The following is an 18,605-nucleotide window of genomic DNA, read 5'->3' on the forward strand; positions in this document are numbered from 1 at the left end:
ATTTTGTAACCCTGTTTGTAATTTTTGTGGTTGTCAGCTATAGACTTCCTCATATAATATTTTTATGGCTTCTTTGTTTCAGAGAATTTTGGAGGGCATTATTTAGTTATTTCCTAATTCAGATAATTAAATAGGAAGAATCATTTCAGTGTGTTTTCCCTCTCCTCTGCACTGAAATTATTTTATATGGACATTATACTCCTTCACTCAATAAAAACTAACATACTCCCTTTTTCCTCTTTATATGATGGTCTGCTTGAGCAATCATAACAAAAAACCATAGGCTGGGTGGCTTAAAAATGGAAATGTATTTCTCACTATTCTTGAGGCTGAGAAATCTAACATCAAAGGGCTGACAAGATGCCATGGCCTCTTCTCTTGGCTTGTAAGTGGCTGACATCTTGATGTGTGCTCGCATGATCTCTTATTTGTACACAAGTGGAGAGAGAAAGAAATCTCTGGTGTCTATTCCTCTTCTTACAAAGAAATCAGCTCTATCAGATTAGGGCCCTGCCCTTATGACCTCATTTAACCTTTAGTTCAGTTGAGTTGAGTCACTCAGTCATGTCCGACTCTTTGCGACCCCATGAATTGCAGTGCGCCAGGCCTCCCTGTCCATCACCAACTCCCAGAGTACACTCAAACTCATGTGCATCAAGTCGGTGATGTCATCCAGCCATCCCATCTTCTGTCGTCCCCTTCTCCTGCCCCCAATCCCTCCCAGCATCAGGGTCTTTTCCAATGAGTCAACTCTTCGCATCAGGTGGCCAAAGTATTGGAGTTTCAGCTTCAGAATCAGTCCTTTCAATGAACACCCAGGTCTGATCTCCTCTAGGATGGACTGGTTGGATCTTCTTGCAGTCCAAGGGACTCTCAAGAGTCTTCTCCAACACCACAGTTCAAAAGCAACAATTCTTTGGTGCTCAGTTTTCTTCACAGTCCAACTCTCACATCCATACATGACCACTGGAAAAACCGTAGCCTTGACTAGACGGACCTTTGTTGGCAAAGTAATGTCTCTGCTTTTGAATATGCTATCTAGGTTGGTCATAACTTTCCTTCCAAGGAATAAGCATCTTAATTTCATGGCTGCAATCACCATCTGCAGTGATTTTGGAGCCCTCAAAAATAAAGTCTGACACTGTTTCCCCATCTATTTCCCATGAAGTGATGGGACCAGATGCCATGATCTTCGTTTTCTGAATGTTGAGCTTTAAGCCAACTTTTTCACTCTCCTCTTTCACTTTCATCAAGAGGCTTTTTAGTTCCTCTGCACTTTCTGCCATAAGGGTGGTGTCACCGCATATCTGAGGTTGTTGATATTTCTCCTGGCAATCTTGATTCCAGCTTGTGGTTCTTCCAGCCCAGTGCTTCTCATGATGTACTCTGCATATAAGTTAAATAAGCATGGTGACAATATACATCCTTGATGTACTCTTTTTCCTATTTGGAACCATTTAACCTTAATTACTCCTTTAAAGACTATCTTTAAATACAGCCATATGGCCAGTTAAGACTTCAATATATGAATGGATGGGGGGTACACAATTTAGTCTGTAATACTCTATTTTCAAAAGCAATGTAGAGACATCAAGTTCTCATAACACAGCTTAGAGAGTTAGATCATTCCCATACAATCACCCTGACATTTTGGAAGAAATTAACACTTTAAAAATTCAAAACTGCATTTGTGCATTCTGAGGAAAAAATAAATATTATATATTTATTTATATATTATATATAATATATATATCCTAACTTACACCTAACATAAATAAGAGGAATAGAAATATAAAATATAAATTATCAGCAGGAAAACTTTTAGTATATAAACCTTAAAAATATTGTATCATAACCAAAATGTCTCTACAACTTGAAAGGAATCTTTCAATAATTGAGGCAGTGTCAGTTATCCCAAAGCATGAAATGAGGTAAAAGAGCAGAGATAGTGTTTAAGATGACATAATATTAAGTTTTCAAATTACTATTCAAAATATAGAAAATAAAATTAAAGATAATAGTGACTCAACATATACAGAAAGTAACAGGCTTATATTACCACTACTCCTAAGTTTGGATAAGAGAAAACAATAGCTAAAATAAATAAAATAAATTTTACACTAGAATGATAGCTCCCTAGGGACAGAACTCTCTTTAGTTCACTCCTGTATCCTTAAAATCTGCAAAGATATTGGAACTAATAAAGTCTTTTTAAATAATTAAAGAGATTTAAAAATATGTAATGCATGAGGAAATGAAAACACATCCCTAAAATAAAAACCGGTAGCATTTTTATGAAAAATTAAATAGAATTTTAAAATACAGAAGTGTGGGGATAAAAATTAAAAACTCATAGCAATGATTAGACACAGGTGAAGGGAGAATTCATTAACTGAAGACATACCTGAAGAAATTACTTGGGTTAAAGAAAAAAAAAATGATAATGTGCCAAAGATCAGGCAGTTTTCAAGCGAACTCTTCTAAACATTTAAATAAGAATTAATACCTATCCTTCTCAAACTATTCCAAAAATTGCAGTGAAAGGAACACTCTTGAACTCATTCTAGTAGAACAACATCACCCTGATACCAAAACTGGACAAAGATACCACAAAAAAACACACAAAATTACAGGCCAATATTACCAATGAAATTTGATGAAGAAATTTGAAACAAAATATTAACCAGGTCAATTTAACAATGCACTACAGGGATTGTATACAATGATCAAGCAGGATTTATCCCCAGAATGCAAGGAGGGTTCAATATCCACAAATAAATCAATGTGATACAAGATATCAACAAACTGAAGAATAAAAATCCTATGATAATCTCAATTAATACAAAAAACCTCAACAAAATTCTACATTTATTCATAACAAAACTTTCAACAAAGTGGTTGTAGAAGAAACACACCTCAGCATAATAAAGGCCATTCATGAGCAACCTTCAACAACATCAAACCAACATTTCATCTTCAAAGTTGAAAAGTTAAAATTTTTTCTCTAAAATAAGGAAAAGACAAGCATACCCACTGTCAAGCAAAATACAATTACATCAAACTAAAAAGCATTTGCATGGTAAAGAAAACTTGAAACAAATAGAAAAAACCCAAATACTGAATGGGTGAAAGTATTTGCTAATGATAGATCTGGTAAGGTCTAATAGTCAAAGAACACATACAATTCAAAGTCGAAAAATCAACCAACCCAATTTTAGAAACTGCAGAGGACCTGAAGAGAAAAATTTTCAAAGATATACAGATGGCCTTCAGACATGTGAAAAGATTCTCAGCATTATTAATTATCAGGGCAATGGAGATCAAAGCCAAAGTGCTATACCATGTCGCACCTGTCACACTGGGTATCACTTAAAAAGGTAACAGATAAGTGTTAGTGAGGATGTGGAGTAAAGAAACCCTCTTCTACTATTGATGGGAATGTAAAACTGAGGGCACTTACTACAAAAATAGTATCATAGTATCATATCATTGTATAGCACACCTGAAACTAACTATTGTATGTCAACTCTATTTCAATAAAAATATTTATTTCCTAGTGTCATTCAGACTGAAAAGTGTACTATTCTCACCTCAAGTTCATTTCTAAACCCAATATATACCAAGAATTTATTTTACTTAAGGAATATTGTGACTTTTATTGTAACATCATTTCCTTTGTTTCTATACTTTCCTTAGATAAAGATGTTTTCCTTCCACATGAAAGGGCCATAACTTCTTATGAGTTGGTTAATAAAATCTTATTCCACAAATCTCCTTTCCAAATTAGAAACCACACTTAATATGTATTTAATAATCAAACCGCTATGAATTTGAAGGCACAGAATATGGTCTAAGAGACACTGAAGACTAACCAGAGAGAATTCCTAAAAGAAATATTGCAGTCTAGGTGGAGTTCCAGGTAGAGTGAAATAAAATTTAAGTTGCCAATCTAGCACCAACTGCTGCTGCTAAGTCACTTCAGTCGTGTCTGACTCTGTGCGACCCCGTGGACTGCAGCCTACCAGGCTTCTCCATCCATGGGATTCTCCAGGCAACAGTACTGGAGTGGGGTGCCATTGCCTTCTCCACCAGCACCAACTATCAGAACCTAATTCTAGCAATCATCAGGCCAGGACTGCAAATTTAAATTGGTAATTGCATTACAGTAATTTCAGGTATGCCTGACCCTCCCCAAAATAGTCACAACTCTAGTTTCTTAGACTTTAACTAGCTTATAGCATCTTATCTTATTTGAATGCAGAGTTCCAAAGAATAGGAAGGAGAGTTAAGAAAGCCTTCCTCATTGATCAGTGCAAGGAAATAAAGGAAAACAATAGAATGGGAAAGACTAGAGATCTCTTCAAGGAAATTAGAGATACTAAGGGAATATTTCATGGAAAGATGGGCTCAATAAAGGACAGAAATGGTATGGACCTAACAGAAGCAGAAGATATTAGAAGAGGTGGCAAGAATACACAGAAGAACTGTACAAAAAAGATCTTCAAGACCCAGATAATCACGATGGTGTGATCATTCACCTACAGAGAAGGCAATGGCACCCCACTCCAGTACTCTTGCCTGGAAAATCCCATGGACGGAGGAGCCTGGTAGGCTGCAGTCCATGGGGTCCCTGAGTCGAACATGACTGAGTGACTTCACTTTCACTTTTCAACTTCATGCACTGGAGAAGGAAATGGCACCCCACTCCAGTGTTCTTGCCCGGAGAATCCCAGGGACGGGGGAGCCTGGTGGGCCGCCATCTATGGGGTCGCACAGAGTCAGACATGACTGAAGCGACTTGGCAACAGTAGCAGCAGTAATCATTCACCTAAAGCCAGACATCCTGGAATGTGAAGTCAACTGGGCCTTAGGAAACATCACTATGAAAAAAGCTAGTGGAGGTGATGGAAATCCATTTGAGCTGTTTCAAATCCTAAAAGATGATGCTGTGAAAGTGCTGCACTCAAGATGCCAAAATTTGGAAAACTCAGCAGTGGCCGCAGGACTGGAAAAGGTCAGTTTTCATTCCAATACCTAAGAAAGGCAATGCCAAAGAATGCTCAAATTACCACACAATTGCACTCATCTCACATACTAGTAAAGCAATGCTCAAAATTCTCCAAGCCAGGCTTCAACAATACATGAATTGTGAACTTCCAGATGTTCAAGCTAGATTTAGAAAAGGCAAAGGAACCAGAGATCAAATTGTCAACATCTGCTGGATCATTGAAAAAGCAAGGGAGTTCCAGAAAAACATCTATTTCTGCTTTATTGACTATGCCAAAGCCTTTGACTGTGTGGACCACAATAAACTGTGGAACATTCTGAAAGAGATGGGAATACCAGACCACCTGACCTGCCTCTTTGAGAAACCTGTATGCAGGTCAGGAAGCAACAGTTAGAACTGGACATGGAACAACAGACTGGTTCCAAATAGGAAAAGGACTACATCAAGTCTGTATATTGTCACAGTGCTTATTTAACTTAAATTCATAGTACATCATGAGAAATGCTGGGCTGGATGAAGCACAGGCTGGAATCAAAATTGCCAGGAGAAATGTCAGTAACCTCCAATATGCAGATGACACCACCCTTATGGTAGAAAGTGAAAAAGAAGTAAAGAGCCTCCTGATGAGAGTGAAAGAGTAGAGTGAAAAGTTGGCATAAAGCTCAACATTCAGAAAACAAAGATCATGGCATCCGGTCCCATCACTTTATGGCAAATAGATGGGGAAACAGTGGAAACAGTGGCAGACTTTATTTTTGGGGGCTCCAAAATCACTGCAGATTGTGACTGCAGCCATGAAATTAAAAGACGTTTACTCCTTGGAAGGAAAGCTATGACCAACCTAGACAGTATATTTAAATGCAGAGACATTACTTTGCCAGCAAAGGTCTGTCTAGTCAAGGCTGTAGTTTTTCCAGTAGTCATATATGGATATAAGAGTTGGACTGTGAAGAAAGCAGAGCGCCAAAGAATTGATGCTTTTGAACTGTGGTGTTGGAGAAGACTCTTGAGAGTCCCTTGGACTGCAAGGAGATCCAACCAGTCCATCCTAAAGGAGATCAGTCCTGGGTATTCACTGGAAGGACTGATGTTGTAGCTGAAACTCCAGTACTTTGGCCACCTAATGTGAAAAGCTGACTCATTTGAAAAGACCCTGATGCTGGGAAAGATTGAGGGCAGGAGGAGAAGGGGACTACAGATGATGAGATGGTTAAATGGCATCACCGACTCAATGGACATTAGTTTGGGTAAACTCCGGGAGTTGGTGATGGACAGGGAGGCCTGGCATGCTGAACATCTTATCTTAGTTTTCACATATAACTATATTTTAATCAAATGTGGAACACTTACACAATAGTATAACTATTCGTATTAATGTCTAAATAAATTTAGTAACACAATATGTTCATTGCATCATGATTTTGGTTTATATTGCTTCCATTTTTACTTTCATTAGGTTTGTATAATTTTCCTGACTTTAATAAGAGTTAAAAGAATATATCTAATTTTGACATAGTATAAGACTAAGATAGTTATTTATATTTCAGGTATTTTTTATTATTTTGTTTTCAAAAACAATTTATCATTCATACTCATGCATACCAAAGTATACAATGTTCTTGTAAAATATAAAGAATAATATTGAACTAAATAATCATGTAATTAAACACTTGTGTAGGAATTATAACACTAAGAGTTCATTGAAAGCACATTGTTCATAATAATATTGCATTTTCCTCCTACATCACCAAGAGGCAACCACAATTCTGAATTTAGTGTTCACCATTCACTTTAATAAATATATATTTTAGCCTCCTATTCATGCATGCATCCATAAACAAATATGGTTTTTTTTTGCATAGTTTTAGACTTTATATAAAGGAAATAATTATGAATGAAGTAGGTTGATTTACTAAATCTTATCTTTGTAACAATTTGTTTATAATTTTTGGATCTATTATCATGATTGATACTAGCCTATAACTTTTCTTTCTTACAAGTTTTTCATTTGATTTTGGTTTCAATGGTATTCCAGCCACACATATTTTTATGTGTTTTTTTCCCTACAAAATACCTTCTTTTTTTATTGTCTTTGGAATAGTTGATGCTTGGGATTAACTGTGTTTGGTATTGCTTTAATAATATTTTATTGAATCACCCTTAAAACCATATGGATTCGGTGATTATGTGATCATCTTAAGTACTGTTGCAATACTTTAAATAGTTATAGGATCATCAGTATTTTCCATTTCTTCTTGTTTCAGGAGGCTGAATCTTGCTGGAAATATGAAAAAGTAGCTACATTTTCAAATTTATAATTGAGTGGCATAAATGTTATTCATTTTTTCTTACAATTATCTTAATTTCTACTGTATTTATGCCTGCTTTCTTAGCTTTCTTTATTTAGACCTTCTTTTTTTATTTCAATGAGTCTTTATGGATGCCTATTGGAAAACAGACAGTTTTATTAGTCTACAAATATTACATTTCTTGACATTTTTGATAATGCTACTTGTTTTATTTCTTGCAAGTGTTCTATTCTTTTCTGATCATTAATTTTTTAATCATTTATTTGTGATTTTTCTTTTGTTTCTTTCCTATTATCTGAATTATTTTGTTCTACACATTCATGTTTATCGTTCTTCTTTTGTGGTATAAGCATCTTAAGGCTGCTCATTTCTACTATATCACTATACCACTTCAGTGGATATACATTTAGCTATATCCATTAAATATTAATACTTGAATTTTTTATTCATTTTAAGTATTGTCTAATCTCATTGTAGAAATTAGACATTTTAGCTCTTATTTTTAAATTATTTTTTTATTATTCCTGAAATGTATATTTTACGTTATTTAACTAGGCTTCAAACTTCTGCTTTTGGGGTTTTGTTTTGTTTTGTTCTGTTTTTGCCCATCACACAGGAAGAAGAAAGTATACACAATCCTAGTAAAGAGTAAGTATTTCTGGAGAAACAGTGTTAGTTCAAAATCAGATACCATGAGATATCTGTGACCGTGAGATATCAGAATCATAGACATGTGCAAATGTAAAGCAGACAGATGAAACTCAGAGAGACGTCCAGGTCAGAGATATAAATATGAGAATTGCTGGCACATAGATTGACTGGAAACTCATGAGAATAAACATGATTATCCTGAGAGAAGGTGAATAATTAGCATATAAGAGGACTCAGGACCAAGGGTTAAAAATTCCAGCATCTGGAAATTAGAAGTTTTAAGTGATGAAAAGTAGAGGCAGTTTAGTTGATATAGTGAAGCAGTTTAGTTGATAAAGTGAAACGGTTTAGTTGTTAAAGAGAGTAAAGAAGTAATTTGGCAACTAAGGGAGACATTTGGTCAAAACTTTTGTTTTGCTTTGTTTCTTAAGAAGAATACCAGAGAAAGTTTGAAGGCTAATTAAAAAAAAGAAAAAAAAAGAAAATCTTGGAGAAGTAGAGTGATTGAAGGCATAGAAGAAAGGAGGGGAAAACTGGAAAAGTAAAAGTGCAAAGCAGCCTAAAATAAAGACTGACAGCAACAGATGTTTGCTTCATTGTTGGTGAGATTCTAAAACTCACAATGATTTTGCTAAAAAAAAGAAAAAAACCCTGTCAGTTTCTTTTAGTAATCATATACTTTATGAGCCAGCAATTCCCTCATAGATACTGATCCAAAAGAAATAAAAAGATATGTTCATAAAAGTATGTCCATAGCTACTTTATTTTCTAATACTCCCTGAATTAGAAATAACTCAATTCTAATAATAGCAAAAGAGATATGAAAATTGAAGTATATTCAGAATATGTAATATTACTCAGCCACAAAAATAATCTTATACATGTAACAACATGGATGAATCTCAAAAAAAAAAAAAAGTGCAGAGTTAAAGAAGCCAGACACAAAGTACTATGTCCTACATGATTTCATTTTATGTGGAGTTCTAAAACAGGCAAAACTATGTTTTGTTGGAAAAAACAGACTAGCAGTTTCCTTTATTGTGGGAGGAAGTAAAGTAATGATTGGGAAGGAGATGTGGGGATTTTCTGGGGTGAAAATAATGCCCTATATCTTGATAGGGGCTTGGGGTATACAACAAAACATTAAGGCCAAGTTAATAATAGGTGTGTTGAATTATTTAGGAGAAATGTTAATGTCTTAAATTTATTCAAAAATACATTTTAAAAATTACAAAAATTACAGGATAGATGAATGTTGGATGGTTAGCTGTGTGATTAAAATGAATACAGAGAAATATCAATGGTAGAATCTAGGTAGTGGTTACATGGATGTTTACTTTCTATATGCCCAACAAGTTTTGTTACTATAACAAGATATTGGAAAAATAGGCAGTAGGGAGAAGGTTTCTGGAGCTTATATGACTGAATTTCCTTGTGATCTGAGGAATACCATATCAATGCAAGAATTCAGAGGTGGGGAAAGCAGAAGGATAAATTCTGATTCTGGAATAAACCAACTCCAAAAGAAAAAGAGTAAGCATAATTAATTTAAAAAAATAAGCATAATGAAGTGATTTCAGTAAGATACAAATACTCAGAAATCCCAATATGTAGAATCGTGAAAAAGAAGTCTGGAATTTTTTGTGGCCCAACTGCTCACCAGTTTATAAGATTATTAAGTATACAGCAAACACGGGGGTTTTTTCTCTATATACATTTGTCAGAGTGACCACTCATAGCCATTTCCATTAATCAAGTGTTCCTCTTCTTTCTGCAGCATATTCTTGAATCATGCAAAGGGTCGAAAATCATAGATTTTTAACTGCATAAAGCATCTCCTTTTCCAGGCCTGCAGATTCATTTAATATCTATTCTTCACTATTCTACTTAAGAATCCTTCTTTTGCTCTCTCAATGCTTTGGGGTCAGAGGCATCTTGATTTATTTTTTTTGACTCTCTCTGACAGCTGATGGAGGATGGCAGAAGACTAAAGGTGTATTTAAAGTGTGACAGAAGGGCTCAGTCCAACATAAAGAAGCCATTCTCTCCTCTAATACACTCTTGATTGCTCTGAACTGTGCTCGTTTAAACAAGTCCTCTCTCTCCATAGTATTTCATATAGGATTTAAATTTTGCTCTGAGGAGCACGCCCTCATTCATTTGTTTGCATGTTTATATTTTCTCTGGCAAGAAGAATAAAGGAAAAGGGAAAGGTGAGGGTCATCTCTAATGGAGAAATGCTGGAGTGGACTGACCTGAAAGGTGTCATCACACACAGAAGAGGAAATGTGAGCAGGCTTTGTGGAAAAGGAATGTATCACAGAAGTTCTGCCAAGTTGGTCTGTACAATCAGCATGCCATGTAGAAACTGGACCCTAGAATTAACAGCAGACAGTTCTTTTTTATTTCTTTTTTTAATGACAGAAAGTGTCAGTAAAATTCTACCACCCAGGTTGAGGGGAAAAGTAAAAGCAAAATGAGTTAAAAAGTAGCATTTACATTCAAAATTTAAATTTCTTGCCAGTTCAGCAATGTTAGATGTCATGGGTAACACAGGAGATACTTATTTAAATTTTTCATATACTCACAAAATGAATCAAAATTAAAATGAGAGGGGCACATAGTAGTGTAAAAGGAGCAAAATCTCAATCCTTCTTCCTCGTGAAAGGTTAGTCATTTAGGTCCTTCCCATGTCAAAGGCAAAACAGCAACTGCTCTCTGCTTGCTTTAGAAACAAGCTTGTTTAAAATAGTCCTCCAGACATTTCTACTCTGTTGGATAACTAGCATACACTATTTAAGAAACAACCTCTGTCCCTAATCCTGATTAAAATATAAGGAACTTTATGATAATAGCAAGTGCATTTTATCTAAGAGCTTTGTTCACACATGAGTAGATGTACAAACTTTGGTTTAAGAAGCCTGACGTAAACAGACGTTTTAAAATGTGTTTAGATTTTTCAGTGTACTTCTTATTGGTGGATTTTATTTTTGGTGTTGTTAGTGTCATGCACAAAGTAGGTTAGCATGTGGTTTAATTATCCAAACATAAAAGGAAACTTGAGAAAACATCTTTATTTCAAATTCTGACTTTGTTCCCCACACTCCAGTTGTTACTGGTACTAGACACAGTGACATATAGACAGAGAAGGGACATGACATAGATAAAGCAAACAAAAATTGAACAAAACACAGGAAGACGACATTTATAATGCCACTGACAAAGGCAGTCACTTCACTTTAAATAATGTGGCAGGCTGCAAAACTATAGTAATTACTAGAATTTCATTTTCATTAACTAATAAACCAAGGAAAACAATTTAAGTATCTGAATGTCATTTTTCAAATGAAAATAAACTGTAAACATTTGAATAACATCACAGCAGGGATAATATACCTAAGGAAATCTATTGAAAAATGCTAGCGGATTCATCCTCTTCTATCACATTAAAACTGCAATTGACTGTAAACCTCCTACCACTCTCCACTGAGACTTTAATTGTAAAGATTCCTGTTACATATCATATTAGAATTTAGTTAAAATTGTAGAACACATTATTTCCAATCAGACAGCCAACCATCACTCACAAAGATTTTTAAAAAGGTGATTAATAATTCATCTCAGATAAGGAAAAGATCTATATTTATACCATCTTCTCAGCCACCATAAACTACCTGACAATTGTTCAGTAATGATGCCCAGTAAATTCTTTAAAATGGTAATTTGTCATTCTGTCACTTCATTTGTGACCTAAAATTCCTCACTTGAGGCATCATCAAATAAATTAATCACTTTCCAGGATCCATTTCTCTGTTCTGCACGTTATTATGCCCGGGCTCTCTTGTGTTTCTCTTCATTTACATATATTTAATGGCTGAGCCGTGGTTCACGATGGCACATAACGCACACATCTCATTACAGGTGAAATATTCTAACTGCCACTATCACTGGGAAAGAAAATAACTCTCCCAATTTAATTTTCCTGATGTAACAAAACCATGATTCTTCACTATGAAATGTTGATGCCATCCATCAGTCACAATCAATAAAATCATCATAGAAGTACGCCTTCTTCAGCATCTTTCCTTCATACCGGTATTATTTGAGGAAGGTAATTAAACTCATAATATGTAATGAATGTAAATGAAGTAAAAATCCTCATGCTAGCTCTCTAACTATGCTTATTTTACAGCTTTGATTGAAAATACTTTCCCCACAACTTACAAGTATGTAAGACCTAAATAGAAAGATATTTACTGCAAAGACAGTATACATCAACAGATACAACTAATTTTAAAAATAGCACTCTTCATATAAAAGTACCAGGTGTTACTATTTACAGATTTTTCATTTAACTGATATAATCTCTTTGCTCTTACATATTTCTGGGGTTTCTTCAAATTCATCTAGTAGTTTCAATGTATAGATTATCATGTGACAAATTAAGTGATTTTTTTTTTTTTTATTTTTAGTAAACGGGAATACTTGATTCTTCCCAATTAAGGGCTGCAGGTACCATCTGTTGTGAAGTAAGAAATTGTCTTGTTGAACTTGGCAATTTTGTCCATTTTTGCCTGAGGAAACCTAGAAAAATATAGATCAAAGATGTAGGATGTTTTACAGACAAGGGTTTGGGAATTGGCACATTGAAACTATTTCTACCAACTGTAAATATTCATCTTCAATTGCTATTGTATTACTTTTGTAAAGGTCAATAAATAAATAAATAGTGTGTGAGAGCTTAGTTGTGTCAGACTGTTTGCAACCCCATGAACCACAGCCCACCAGGCTCTTCTGCCCATGGGATTCTCCAGACAGAAATACTGGAGTGGATTGCCATTTCCTCCTCCAGGGGATCTTCCCCATCCAGGGATCAAGCCCACGTCCCTGGCATCTCCTGAGTTGCAGGCAGATTCTTTAAAGGTCAATAGGGAGTGTTTGAAAGTAAACTAGTGTCACACAAACATCATCCATGTCTCTAAGTATGTTACAACTTAATTTGACATTCAGTAACTGCTTCTCCCCACATACTTGGAACATTGGCTTCAGGAGAATGATACTCTTTACAAAATTCCATTTAAAATGAGGATTCCTTTCATTATTAATTCATCATCAAAAAATGCAACTTTCTTTATCTTAGAAGTAGATCCCCGTTTGCCTGTTTAAAATAATGCTTGAGATAGTGTTTAAAATAATGCTTGAGATAGTGTCTAAAATAAGAAGTGAAATATTAACTCTACGTCTCTGAAACAAAGGAGAAAGTAGGTGAACATCACTGCTCCACAGATGAATGACCTAACTACACTATTGACAAACCATCTACACAGTGCTACCTTTCTTCCTCATTAATTATCATATAGTTATTTTTAATGGGCACTTATTTAAGAAAAAAGACTGTGTGTGCAGTTTTGCACATGTTTTTATTAACACTTTAGCAGTCTGGTACCCTAAAGCAAATCCTCCAGCACAAAACTCTACATAGAATTAGCTGGAAAATAGTGGCCAACCACTTTCTGGAGCTTTTTGGGGACAGTCTGAGGTGGATCTGAATTTTGAGAGTGTCATCAGCTCAGACTAAAGCAAGAGCTGAGAGTGTTGATGGTGGTAGCATGAGATTGCACCAGGACCTTAGCTGATGTTCTGATATGGGATATAGCAGATTGAATATGCCAAAAGACACCACAGTGACTTGAACTGACTTATTGTGGAGATGGTGAAAGGATTTAGAAAATGAACTCCCATCCTAATTGAACAAAAGAAATACCACTCAAATATGGAAAATAAAATTGGGATACAGTGGTTTCACATACAGCAGTTATGTTATAAGGCTATTAGAAAATCTCATGAAATCTATAGCCAAGTGACACTGCTGCTAAGTCACTTCAGTCGTGTCTGACTCTGTGCGACCCCATAGACGGCAGCCTACCAGGCTCCCCCGTCCCTGGGATTCTCCAGGCAAGAACACTGGAGTGGGTTGCCAATTCCTTCTCCAATGCATAAAAGTCAAAACTGAAAGTGAACTCACTCAGTCGTGTCCGACTCTTAGTGACCCCATGGAATGCAGCCTACCAGGCTCCTCCACCCATGGGATTTTCCAGGCAAGAGTACTGGAGTGGGGTGCCATTGCCTTCTCCGAAGTGACATTAAATATATATATTAAAACAAAGACTTTAGGCAAAGCAAATTAAACTATTTTGAACAAATAGGAATAAACAGATAGAGGAAAAATTTTTTATTTTAAATTTGATGCATAGACTATTCAAAGAACTAAAGTATATTTTAAGGACAGATGCTAGTAGCCAGTAAAACAAACAGGTATGAAAGTAATATTTGCATGATAAAGAGGAATGAATATAGAGTCTTACAAATACAAATTATATATTAAATACATTCAATGTACCATGGAAACTGATGATTGCCCACATTGTGGAAGAGAACACATAAATAAAATAAAACCTTTAAAGGGTTTGGGACTATTTCCTTATTATTTATGGCAGAAAGTGAAGAGGAACTAAAAAGCCTCTTGATGAAGGTGAAAGAGGAGAGTGAAAAAGTTGGCTTAAAACTCAACATTCAGAAAACGAAGATCATGGCATCTGGTCCCATCACTTCATGGCAAATAGATGGGGAAACAGTGGAAACAGTGTCAGACTATTTTTTTGGGCTCCAAAATCACTGCAGATGGTGACTGCAGCCATGAAATTAAAAGACGCTTACTCCTTGGAAGGAAAGTTATGACCAACCTAGATAGCATATTCAAAAGCAGAGACATTACTTTGCCAACAAAGGTCCGTCTAGTCAAGGCTATGGTTTTTCCTGTGGTCATGTATGGATGTGAGAGTTGGACTGTGAAGAAGGCTGAGTGCCGAAGAATTGATGCTTTTGAACTGTGGTGTTGGAGAAGACTCTTGAGAGTCCCTTGGACTGCAAGGAAATCCAACCAGTCCATTCTGAAGGAGATCAGCCCTGGGATTTCTTTGTAAGGAATGATGCTAAAGCTGAAACTCCAGTACTTTGGCCACCTCATGCGAAGAGTTGACTCATTGGAAAAGACTCTGATGCTGGGAGGGATTGGGGGCAGGAGGAGAAGGGGACGACAGAGGATGAGATGGCTGGATGGCATCACTGACTCAATGGATGTGAGCCTGGGTGAACTCCGGGATTTGATGATGGACAGGGAGGCCTGGTGTGCTGCAATTCATGGGGTCGCAAAAAGTCGGACAAGACTGAGCGACTGAACTGAACTGAACTGAACTAAATGTTTTAAATATTATGCTAATTATATTTCTTTTTCTTTTGTGTTACATTAATTTGCTAGAGCTGTCATAACAAAATACTGCAGACTAGGTGGCTTAAACAATAGAAGTTTATCTCTCATGTTTCTGGAGGCTGGAAGTCCAAGATCAAGGTGTTAACAAGTTTTGTTTCTCCTGAGGTCTCTCTCTTTGGCTTGCAGACGGCCACCTTCTGCTGAGACCTCACATAGTCTTTCCTCTATGCATGTGTATCCCTGATGTATCCCTGATGATCTATAAGGTCATCAGTCATTGGATTAGGGCCCCACACTATGACATCATTTAATATCAAGTACCTTTTTGAAAGTTCAGGTGGCACTAGTGGTAAAGAACCTGTGGGTTCAACCCCTGGGTTGGGAAAATCCCCTGGAGAAGGGCATGGCAACTTACTCCAGTGTTCTTGCCTGGAGAACCCCATGGACAGAGGAGCCTGGCAGGCTACAGTCTATAGAGTCACATAGAGTCAGACACAACTGGAGCAACTTAGTACAGGCACACGTACCTTTTTAAAAGCCTAGCTCCTGTCGTTGCATTGAGGGTTAAAGCTTCAACATGTGAATTTTGAGGACATGCAATTCAATCAGTAACGAGTCAAGTAAATTCATCTATGTGCTGTGTTTAGTCTTTCAGTCATGTCTGACTTTTTGTGACCCCCATGGACTGTTGCCCACCAGGCTCTTCTGTCCATGGGATTCTCCATGCAAGAATGCTGGAGGGGGTTGCCATTTCCTACTCAAGGGGATCTTCCCAACCCAGGGATTGAACCCAGGTCTCCCACGTTGTGGGCAGATTCTTTGCTGTCTGAGCCACCAGGAAGGCCCTGTATAAATGTATATATGCTATGCTATGCTATGCTATGCTAAGTCACTTCAGTCGTGTCCAACTCTGTGCAACCCCATAGACGGCAGCCCAACAGGCTCCCCCGTCCCTGGGATTCTCCAGGCAAGAACACTGGAGTGGGTTGCCATTTCCTTCTCCAATGCATGAAAGTGAAAAGTGAAAGTGAAGTCGATCGGTCGTGTCCGACTCCTAGTGACCCCATGGACTGCAGCCTACCAGGATCCTCCGTCCATGGGATTTTCCAGGCAAGAGTACTGGAGTGGGGTGCCATTGCCTTCTCCGAAATGTATATATGCTGTATATAAATTCATATATACAGCATCAAAATTTATAAGGCACATTTCTTAGGATAAATATGATAGAAACTATTGTGCACTCGTACCAGGCTTTTTCTCTTCTCAGGCATTTGGGAAGAGTAAGCACCCCATCCTCTTAGTTAAGTGGGAACTTGTGACTAGTTTTGGCCATTGATTATATTACTCTGTGAGCATTTTAACTCATGGTGTGATACTCTCCAGCACTCTGTTCCCCTGCCGCAGTGATTGTGATCTTGAGTTGACATGTGAGTGTTTTAAGATTGAGGCCGCCTGGGTGGCTGAGTCTCCACATATAGGAAAATTGCCCTTTGTGGTTACTCAGTACTGCAGCAGACTTTGCATTCATAAGAAATAAAGTCTTGGTTTTGTTAAACCACTGTGGCAGGAACATCCTAAAATGAGTCCTAATAAGTCACACGCTTGTATAATCCCTTTTCCTTGAGCATAGGTAGAACTTGTGACTTGCTTCTTACTAATTGGCTTCTCTGGTAGCTCAAACGGTAAAGCGTCTGCTTACAATGTGGGAGATCCAGGTTCGATCCCTGGGTTGGGACGATCCCCTGGAGAAGGAAATGGCAACCCACTCCAGTACTCTTGCCTGGAAAATCCCATGGACTGAGGAGCCTGGTAGGCTACAGTCCATGTGGTCACAAAGAGTCAGACATGACTGAGCAACCTCTTCACTTCACTTCACTTCTTACTAATTAGAATATGGCAAAGGTGATGGGACAATCAATCCCTTGAATAGGCTATGCTATGTGGCAAAACAATGGGACTATGTAATAATATAGAAGTCTTTGCCTCAATAGACCACAATGGAGAGACTCTCAGGCCTGGAAGATGGAAGCCGATAGGATATGAACCGCCCAAGGAAGTGACACTGTGGTAAGAAACTCTGCCATGTTAAGTTGCTGTAGTCGTGTCCAACTCTGTGTGATCCTATGGCCTGTACCCCACCAGGTTCCTCTGTCCACAGAGTTCTCCAGGCAAGAATACTGGAGTAGATTGCCATTCCCTTCTCCAGGGGATCTTCCTGACCCAGGGATTTTACCGGTGTGTCTTATGTCTAACCTGCATTGGCAGGCAAGTTCTTTACTATTAGCGTTAGTGGGAAGCCCAATAATCAGAGTTTCTGGTAAGAAACTCTAAGAGGCCTCTAAGTTCTAAGAGTATTTCCTACCTAATACCTAGCAGAAAAACTGAACCCTCGGTGTTGTCTTAGGAACTAAATTCTGCTAACAACCATATGAACTTGGGAGATGACCCCAACCTCTAGAAAGGAATGCAGCCTGGTCAACATCTTGTTTACAGCCTTGTGAGATCCTGAACAAAAGACTGGTAAACTATACTCATACTTCTGATTCCATGAAACTGTGAGATAATAAAAGTATGTTGTTTTATGCTTTTGAGTTGGTAGCAAACTGTAAGCAGTGGAAGAAAACTGACCTAACCACTGAGACTTCACGGTTGTTTGTCATCACAGCATAAACCTAGCCTATCCTGACTGATATTGGAGCAACTGGTAAAGTGGAAATAACAGGGCCTGATTGCTAACACAACTAGGTAGATAATCAGTTAAACAATCATAACACAACAGGAGTACCAACGAACAGACTGACAACATTCAGAATCAAGGTGGGCTAATGCATTTCTCACTTACATTTTTGTCCTTTGAATGAAGGGAAGAAGACATACTTCTTAAATTTCAATATGTCACAAATTTTAGAGAGCTATCAAAAACACAAGATTTTAGAAACAGGATATCAAGATAAATATAAAGGATAAATTTAACAAATAGCTCACCAGGCTCCTTTGTCCATGGGATTTTCCAGGCAAGTGTATTGGAGTGGATCGCCATGCCCTCATCCAAGAGATCTCCCCAACCCAGAGATTGAACCCAAGTCTCTTATGTTTCCAGCATTGGCAGGCAGGTTCTTTACCACTAGAGCTACCTGGGAAGCCAAACAAAATGAAATAAAAGGTAGGGCCTTTGTTAAGAAGTCAGGCCTTGACTTTTTCAGTACCTACAACTGCATGACTTGCATACCATGATTTCAACTGACGCTTCTCCAATCTAGCTTAAGAGGAACATAAATTGAAGCAAACATCTTTCATTCTGAGAAAATGTGGCCACATTTAATCTGGTGTCATCGTCTTCTCCCTTTTCAGCATTGTTATAAGAAAC

General features: G+C 37.2%; 1 long non-coding RNA gene across 1 annotated transcript in view; it reads right to left on the minus strand.

Annotated features, from left to right (window-relative positions):
- LOC147378372 (uncharacterized) overlaps positions 1-18,367 on the minus strand; it is a 77,290-nt gene extending 58,923 nt beyond the window's left edge. Inside the window, exons 1-2 of the long non-coding RNA XR_015152051.1 lie at positions 18,224-18,367; positions 10,224-10,343 (exon numbers count right to left, since the gene is read on the minus strand). This is a non-coding gene — a long non-coding RNA (uncharacterized LOC147378372). The remainder of the gene's footprint in view (positions 1-10,223; positions 10,344-18,223) is intronic.
- Between the last annotated feature and the right edge of the window lie 238 nt (positions 18,368-18,605).

This window comes from Bos grunniens, chromosome 2 (assembly GCF_055505025.1).
Source record: "Bos grunniens cultivar Pamir isolate PY7600 chromosome 2, Bosgru_T2T1.0, whole genome shotgun sequence".
Classification (NCBI taxonomy): domain Eukaryota; kingdom Metazoa; phylum Chordata; class Mammalia; order Artiodactyla; family Bovidae; genus Bos; species Bos grunniens.